The following is an 8,484-nucleotide window of genomic DNA, read 5'->3' as shown; positions in this document are numbered from 1 at the left end:
GTAAGGACACGAAAAGGCCCATTTCGACCTCTTTGAAAGGCGTGGGAGACCAAGGAAGCGACTGTAGAAGCCCGCCCGGAGCGATGTAGGCCGTTCGCGGAGCTCGCAAAAGAAACCCGAAGCAATACCACGGGCTACACCGGTGGAAGGGACAGGCAAGAAGAAACGACCGCCGATGGGAACCGTAAGTGTCCTTCCTGCTGCGGCATCTTTCCGAGCTGCTTCTTTATCTGCGCGCTGAGTTAGCCGGGCGAGATGGGAACCCTCTTGGGGGCTGTCATGGTTAATGCTCAAATTGGTTCGGCTGTCGAGGGAAGTTGCTGATAGGTGATTGAGTATAGCACATAAGAAGACAATTTATGGCACGAGAATAAGTCTCTGCTCGTTCAAGAAGAACCCACTGAGCGTGATTGTCAAGGCTAGTGCAGTCGACCGCTGCCTCAAAGAGTACCGGGTCAGGCCAGTAGCGTGATAGAATCACCAGCTGTAGGCGACTCTCGCTCCAAACGTATAACCGCCGCTATGCGAGTTAAAGAGATGTGATGGGCTCTCAGGCGAAGGGCTCATTATATCTGGCGCCCTGTACATTGTCCAGAAACTGGAAAGAGCACTGAGTGTGGTCGCGTGCCACAACCTGAAATAGATGGCCGTAAAGGCATGTGCAAACATTTTTAGAGCGCAAATCACATCGCGGCATTAATGCTGCTTGGTTGTATTGTTCCTCCCTGCTTAGCTGAGAGATCGACTCACGTAGGAAACAATCCGCTCTTGATAATCGTTGTCGGGCTGCAGGAGAATAGCCCTCGTGCCAATCTCGCTCCAGTCTCTACGCAGGGGAAAGACCTGCATTCATCAGGAAGTTACAATGCTGCTCCGGAAGTACCGGTGCCCTTGACGGGCTGAAAATCACTCTTCCAGTCGCTTACCTAACGAGAAAATTGGCTCCAATTCACGATGCTACGGTGGTTGGAAGGCAAAGCTGTAAATGACACCTGGAATAATTAATTGGCCATGCGACTTCACTTGAATTCAAACACGTGGCTCTAGAAGCATGTGTTGGATCCTGCTTGCGGCGCTCTCGAGAGAGACGGTACTGTTCTTTTCGTCGAGCTGTGTATTCCCCCTCTTCTTCTGCAGTTTTCACTTTGCGTGGTCTCCCCATGGCAGCCTGCGATAAACTAAAGGCGTCGCTAGAGGGGTTCCGCTTTAGCCGTTACATGGGATCCGTGGGAGCGGCGTCCCGAACGCAGCAGCGTTGGCCATGGCCGGAATACAGCGGCGAACGCCGCCGCTGTAACGCGCCGTGCGTCGGAAGAAAGAAAACGGAGAGGAGTGTCTTTCGAAGGGTGCGCAAGAGGGCGGCACGCGCCGCTACACTACCTCCCCGTAACTCTTGTTTCATGGGTCGCCTCCAAAGCGCCCTTCCCCTGGCCAGCCACTCAATCAAAACCACCGTCTGTTTGTTATAAATGAATGGGCAGGATCGTTCGGAGAGTTGTGAGCCGTGATACTGTTTCCAAACAAACACATGCATTATATTGAAGCGGCAATCCAACGGTCAGGAACGGAAAGCGTGCGAAGACAATGTACATGACAAAGAGAGGCCTAACGAGACATGGGTCCTACTTCAGCCGGTTGCGGCTGGTACGATGGGTGAACAGTTCAGCAGGGACGGGCTGGTGGCTTCGGTGAGTCCATGGCCGGTGAGGGTCAGTTCGAAGAGTTGCTGAGCTCGGTCCACGGAGAAGCTCACACTGGCGTGATGTCCCACGGCGAGGAATGTGGTGGTGGCCGATGGCTAGCGGCGGGAGTAACCAGCATAGGCCTGCTTGGACACGAGGCCTCGCTGCCCGCGCTGTGGGCCACTGACACACCGCTCACTCACCGGGCGGACACGGCTTCCCCGTGCGGTGTAAAGGATGGTCGTCGGGCCCCTGCATACACCGGGACCCGCGGTGACTAGGGCAGCAGCGTCGGCGACGGTCTTCGGGCCTGCCCCACGAGGGCACCGTCTTGCTGCCGTATTGGCCGACCGCTTCCAAACTTCTTCTTCCTTCCCTTCATCTTCGGTGCCCCTTTTATCCATGCGCAAACGTTGCCCCGCCGGTTCGGCAGATTGGCCACTGCGCTGCCATCCGCTACTCTGTCTCCCCGTCTCCACGCGTTGGCGCAGCCCAGCCGCTAAGACGACGGGCTCTCGCTCAGCTTCTCCCCGGCGGTGCCGGTCGTTTCATTTGACCTGGTTGGGAGTCTCTTGTGGCGTGCGCCACGACAGAACCGTTGGCTGGTAGAGGATGGAAGCTTTGCTTGAAAATAGTTCCGTAGTGTAGCAGCTCGTTTTGAAGCGAGGGAGATTGTAGCAGTTTCGCACAAAATGCTGCAGTGAAGATGTCAGCCAAATAAAAGTTGCAGACTATTTTCTTCCGCGGTAGCTGCCATGGGAAGTGGACTACAGCAACAGTTCATTACTGGTCGTGCCGGATTCTGCCAGTGATGATTGATTACTTGTCCTGAGAGTGGGACGCTTGTAGTGACAGGACTTTCTTCGGGTCGAGCCTAAGGCCCACAGTGGTCGAAATGTGTAAAGTTCTCTTTACCACTCCTCCTTCCTAATTGTTTTTACCAGTTCAGGTGGCAAAGACATTTTCAATAGGAGCAATGCCTCACTACGCAATACACCGGCAAAGTTTTTATTTCAAGTTTTGAAGAACCATGCCGGTCATAAAATCAATCCTGAAATCCTGGCGGGCTCGCCATTTCTATTCCCTGCAGAGAAACGGTTGAGAGCATTGACGACGCGATACAATACTTGAGTTAGCAATACGACGAAATACTTAGAAAAACGGAGCACAATGAGCATGACGTCAAAGACCTTAAGCGTAGATTGGAAAAGGTAGAGATGCGGGACCGAGAAGTAGCTGAACTACAGGCAGAAGTAGATAATCTTGAGTGGAAGAGCCGCAGACTCAACCTAGAATTCCACGGTATAGAGGAAACGTAAGACGAAAACTTCCTAGAAGAGATCAATGCAATGGCAGCTAAACACCAGCTTCCGCTACTCGCAGAAAACTATGTGGTCGCCATTAATCAGCTTCCGCCCAAAAAAGATAAGACGCCGGTCGTTATCTGTCGTTTTGCGAAGCAAGCCGACCGAGACTTTTGGTGGAAAAACAGAAACTGCGCAGCCTAGATACGGACTTTTTCTTGACGAAAAACCTGACGAAAAGAACGCGTGCGCTGTTGTTTGATGTAAAGAACTGGGCTAAAGAAGCGAATTTCAAGTATGCATGGCACTCAAATGCGAACGTTCTAGTGCGCAAAGCTGATGGGGAGAAAGCCATACGCATCGCGAATGCTGCTGATCTGAACAAACTAAGTTAAAGACAGAGGAAATGATCGGCTCAACATGGCTAGCGTAGGAAACGATTCTTACGTGCTTCCGCAAGCGTTTTCGCGAAGTTTAGGAACTCGTTTAAATGTTTTCACTTAAGTACAATCGGTAAATAATAAACAGTCCGATTTTAGACTTTTTTTTGAACAGCTGAATCACGTATTCGACGTCATAATGTTAACTGAAACATGGTCGACAGATGAAGCCAGCGTGTTTCGCCTGTCTTCGTACAATACATTCTACCTTAATCGAAATTCCGGTCGTGGCGGGGGTGTATGTATTACAGTGAAAAAGATCTTTGACTGTGACATAATTCAAAACTTCACCACGTTTTGCAATGACTTCGAGTTTCTATGAGTTAAACTACAAAATGTGGTTCTTGCCGTTTGTTATAGACCACCAAACGGCGAAACGGCATCCTTTTTGGATTACCTGGACACGTTTTTTGCGTTCGCTAATACAAATCGCTTTGACGTTGCGTGTGGCGGTGACATGAACATAAATATGCCCAAACAGGAAGTTGTAGTACAAAAACTTGATATTTTGTTGAAGTCTTATTGCTTTTTTAATGTGATCACTGTTCCTACGAGAATCACACAAATGTCTTCGTCCTTGATTGATTTGTTCTTAACAAATATACCGACAGGAAACCTCAAGGGTGGTGTTATTACTGTGGATTTGAGTGATCATTTGCCAATATACATTTGTTGTAGGAACCATTTATGTGATTAAAACAAACCGAACACGTTTTTCACCCAGCGTAAACACGAACAAACTCTGAAAACGTTTTCGGAGAATATTTTAAGGGCTCCTTGGGGGAATGCACTTAATATAAAAGAGCCAAACAAGGCGTACAAAGCATTTCTGAACATTCTAAAGCCAATTTATACTGCTTCGTTTCCTTTGGTTAAAGCAAAGCAGAACAGAAAGGTTCGTAAACTCTGGATTAACGCTGAACTTGGGAAAAGAATACAAGAAAAAAATATGTTATTTAGCCGCTATCTTAAAACGAGAGACACTAAACTGTTTAAAGAATTCAAGGTTAAAAGGAATCGCCTAAATAAAAACCCGAAAAAGGCTAAGCAAGATTATTATAACAATATGTTTAGCTCAGTTTCTGGGTGTTCAGATATAATGTGGAAAAGGCTAAATTCTTTCTTAAATCGCAATGTGTCCTCGGGTTCAGTACACAGCATAAATCTTAACGGCGACGTTGCATCGGGAAAGCCCTTGGCCGACACTTTTAATAAATTCTTTGTAAATGTCGCAGAAACACGTGATGTGAGTAATAATCTTGAAAATGTCCCATTTATCGACAGTGCCATTTTTATAGATCCGACAAGTGAGAATTAAGTGAAATTACTAGTTTTGAATTTGAAAAATAGTACCGCACTTGATATTGACGGGATGCAAGTTCAACATATAAAACATGTTCTTATGTTCCTTCTTCCATGTATAACACATATATTTAATTTGTGCCTTCCGCGCTGTTTTTACCTCCAAAATGCAAGTTGCACGCGTTACCGTACTCTTCAAGAAAGGCGACAGGAATAACATGTCAAATTACCGGCCAGTGTCCATTCTGCCAGTCTTATCGAAGGCATTAGAAAAGCTAATCTTGAAACGGTTGAATAATTTTGAACAGAAGTTTCAGTTGCTTCATGATTCGCAGTATGGTTTCCGCAAAGGCCTTAGCACAGAATATGCTCTCATGGCACACAAAGAGTATATTTATCAGCAATTCGAACAGGGAAACGTTGTGTTGGGCTTGTTTGTAGATTTTACGAAGGCTTTTGACCACATTAACCACAAATTACTTATTCAAAAACTGGAATGGTACGGTATTCGTGGAACGACGGGGTCACTACTACAGTCTTATTAGCAACACCGTAATCAGATTGTTAGTGTGGATTGTCATAATTCAGATTTTTGTCAATCGTTACAGGAGTTCCACAAGGAAGCATTCTGGGGCCTTTCCTCTTCAATATTTACATTAATGATGTCGTGAACATTTCCTACAACGTTAGATTTATAATATATGCAGATGATACAAGTATATTGTTAACAGGAAAATCAGTGAACGAACTAATAACACATGCAAATCTACTGCTGGTTAGATTAGAAAAATGGACAAGAGAAAATGGTCTAAAAATAAATGTTGCAAAGACTAAGGCTATAGTATTTCATGCTAAAAATAAAATGGAAATTGTAAATCAAACCATTATTTTAAATTCCATCCCTGTCGAGATAGTCCCTTCTCTTAAAATATTAGGAGTAATATTTCAAGAAACATTATCACGGGATCATCACATACGCTTTTTAGCTGCGAAGGTCTCTCAGGTAGTCGGCCTTGTGTACCGAAACAAGCACTTGCTTCCTCGGAATATTTTGTTGTTAATTTACAATACCTTATTTTTAACAAGAATCAATTACTGCCATCTAGTTTGGGCTCTAACTTCTCAAGAAAACATAAACAAACTTCATAAGCTTCAAAAGAGGTTTTACGGGCGGTAGAGGACGTGCCAAGTACCTATCCTACGCGCTCCTTATTTGAAAAATATAAGTTAATGCCAGTAATAAAAATGTAGTATTTTATTTTGTCCAAGAAATATAAGCAAGATATCAAAAACTGTAACCCGTTTCTAAAGCAGTTGGCAGATTTAGTACTTAACCAGCCTAAGTATAATACCCGAAAAAATGAAGTGTGGATTGTTCGAACCTTTAGAACCACATACGGTCTTCAATCGCTGGGAAATAAACTTCCACGATTGCTAAATGAACTTTGGGATAAAGAAATTGACTTAGAAAAAGTCACCTATAAATAACTGCGAAATCATTTTCTCCTGGCGTCATGATCACTTGGCCTGTTACTTGCATTTTTCTTAAAAATGTATTTTTGTATCCTGTTTTTATTGACTTGTATTTTTGTATACTGCTCTGTGTTTTCTCGCGATACGTTTGTTGGTGTCTTGTTTGTTTTTTTCAGTGTTTTGGAAAATGAGTATGTATTTGTGGTGTTTGCCAAAGCGATAAATTAGGCATTTCCTTTCTTTATGATGCTGTTTTTGTGTTTGCAAGGCAAGTACGCCTGTCTTTCGCATTGCGAAATCGATTATTTGTTTCTAGCATTATACGCACCAATGCACTACACCTGTACAGTGTTTGTTGCTGCTTTTTTCTCGTAGACCTTCTCGTATGCTTCACGCGTATGTATCACGCGTATGGTTCTTTTTTAAAGGCAAATGCGCCTACATTTTTCGAATTTTCTGAAACTATATTTTGTTCAAGCATTACACGTTTTGTTTCATCACACATGTACAGTTATCATTCTTCTTGTAGTAGACCTGTTTATTTCACGCGTATGATCCGGAATATTTTTATGAAAGTGTGACGGCTGCTGCCATGAGTTCAGGGGGCCTGTGGTCTTGTCAAGCTGGCATCACGCCAGCTTTTTCTGCAGGTCTCCTGCATCATGTATCCTTGATGCGAAATAAAGTCATTATTATTATTATTATTATTATTATTATTATTATTATTATTATTATTATTATTATTATTTTGTCACGTGATAGTGGTTGGTGTCTCGCCCAGCTTAAAGGGATGGACGCCGGCGAGCCGCTTCCGGGTTTAGCAGAACACACAATTATTCTACACATTCAAAAACCCTAACGCAACCACACAAGAAATAAACAGCACAAAAACAATCTAAATAAACCACCTAATTGATTATGAACAAAAGACAATCGAAACAAAAAAACGTCACTCACACAGTCAAAATCAAGAACCCATTTACACTCACTACTAACTAATCATACTGTCACGAGCAATATCTATACAACAAATTGTCACTAGTTGTGTCCTATACAAAAGTGTCTCTACTAGAATGGCCTACCCCGGTCGTCGGCGCTGACCTGGCGCACACGTTTCGTGGCCGCGACGCGGTGGTAGCCGTAGTGGTCTCGTAGTGGTGACAGCGTCGCTGCACTCGGTCGTTATGGGCGGTGTTGGCACCGCACGCGCCGAAGTGGCTCCTCGCCCGCTACCCTCATGGTAGCCGCTGCAATTGGAGGTACCCAGAAGATCTCGAACGTAGAATTGCAGGGCCGTCAAAGTGAAAATCGACGGAGCGTGGACGCTGGCCAACAGGTACCCGACCATCGCCACTGGGGCCGGCAATACGCAGGTTGGTGGGGCTACTAGGACACCACAGCCGAAGCAAAGTCAGCGCGCTTCTGCCCAGGCATGGAAGGCATAGTCGGTTGCCCGGGTGTGTTTCCCTGGCTTGTTGCTCGAAGCTCACGTGCTCCTTCCCCCTCCTAACTCCTTGCCTCTCCTTCTCCTTGGGTTCCTCGCTTATATACAGTCTAGGCTCCATCGCGGCACACTCTTTATGGCTCTACCCCTCTGCACCTCCATATTTGGTCACATTGGCACTTGGCTCCTACGCGGCGTTCTCGGATTGGCTTCCCATTCGCTACAATATTTGGTCATGCTGCCGTGAAACTCCGTCACGGCGTTCGGGGATCGGCGCGTTTATGGAGCTTACTTCAAATTCCCGGCCTTTGTATATTAGATGCGAAGCATCTCATGCTCGTGGTTGTGTCCCTCCTTCCCTTGTTGTTGTCCGCCGTCCGCACTCTACGGCGCATACGCGTCTCTTCAGCCCCGTCAGCGTTTGGCCTGACGTCAGCGAAATAAAAGAAATCGGCGGCGCCCGGTGTCCAACCCATGACTCTCTCGCCGCAACGGGAGGTACGTGGCGCTCTTCCCACTGCGCTACAAACCGAGACGGGAGCACGTGCTACGAACGCGCCTTATGTCCTTCACTTATTCAAACTACGTCAAGAAGCTACTGATACAACGAAGGCACGCGAAGCCGAACGTCAACGGAAACGACGAACTGAAAATTTTAGAGGAGGATGTTGAATTTCCCGTGGGAAAGCTGTGGCGGGAAGCGCCACACGCTCAACCAGGAAGAGGACGAGGAGGGCGGGCAGCGGGGTAGGAGCGTGAGCACGCAATAAAGAAAGGCGAGAACCAGGAGGTGTTCGATCAGGTAACGCGGTGTTGGTCTCTTCGCTCGCTCTACATTT

General features: G+C 46.1%; 1 pseudogene; it reads left to right on the top strand.

Annotated features, from left to right (window-relative positions):
- Positions 1–1,696: 1,696 nt before the first annotated feature.
- LOC144143597 (uncharacterized) lies at positions 1,697–3,381 on the top strand (annotated as a pseudogene).
- The last annotated feature ends 5,103 nt before the right edge of the window (positions 3,382–8,484 follow it).

The sequence above is a fragment of the Haemaphysalis longicornis genome, unplaced genomic scaffold (genome assembly GCF_048455015.1).
Source record: "Haemaphysalis longicornis isolate Haplotype H1 unplaced genomic scaffold, Haemaphysalis longicornis Haplotype H1 scaffold_1, whole genome shotgun sequence".
NCBI classification, from domain to species: Eukaryota; Metazoa; Arthropoda; class Arachnida; order Ixodida; family Ixodidae; genus Haemaphysalis; species Haemaphysalis longicornis.
Note: the sequence above shows the minus strand (reverse complement) of the source record. Positions and strands in the feature narration are given on the sequence as shown.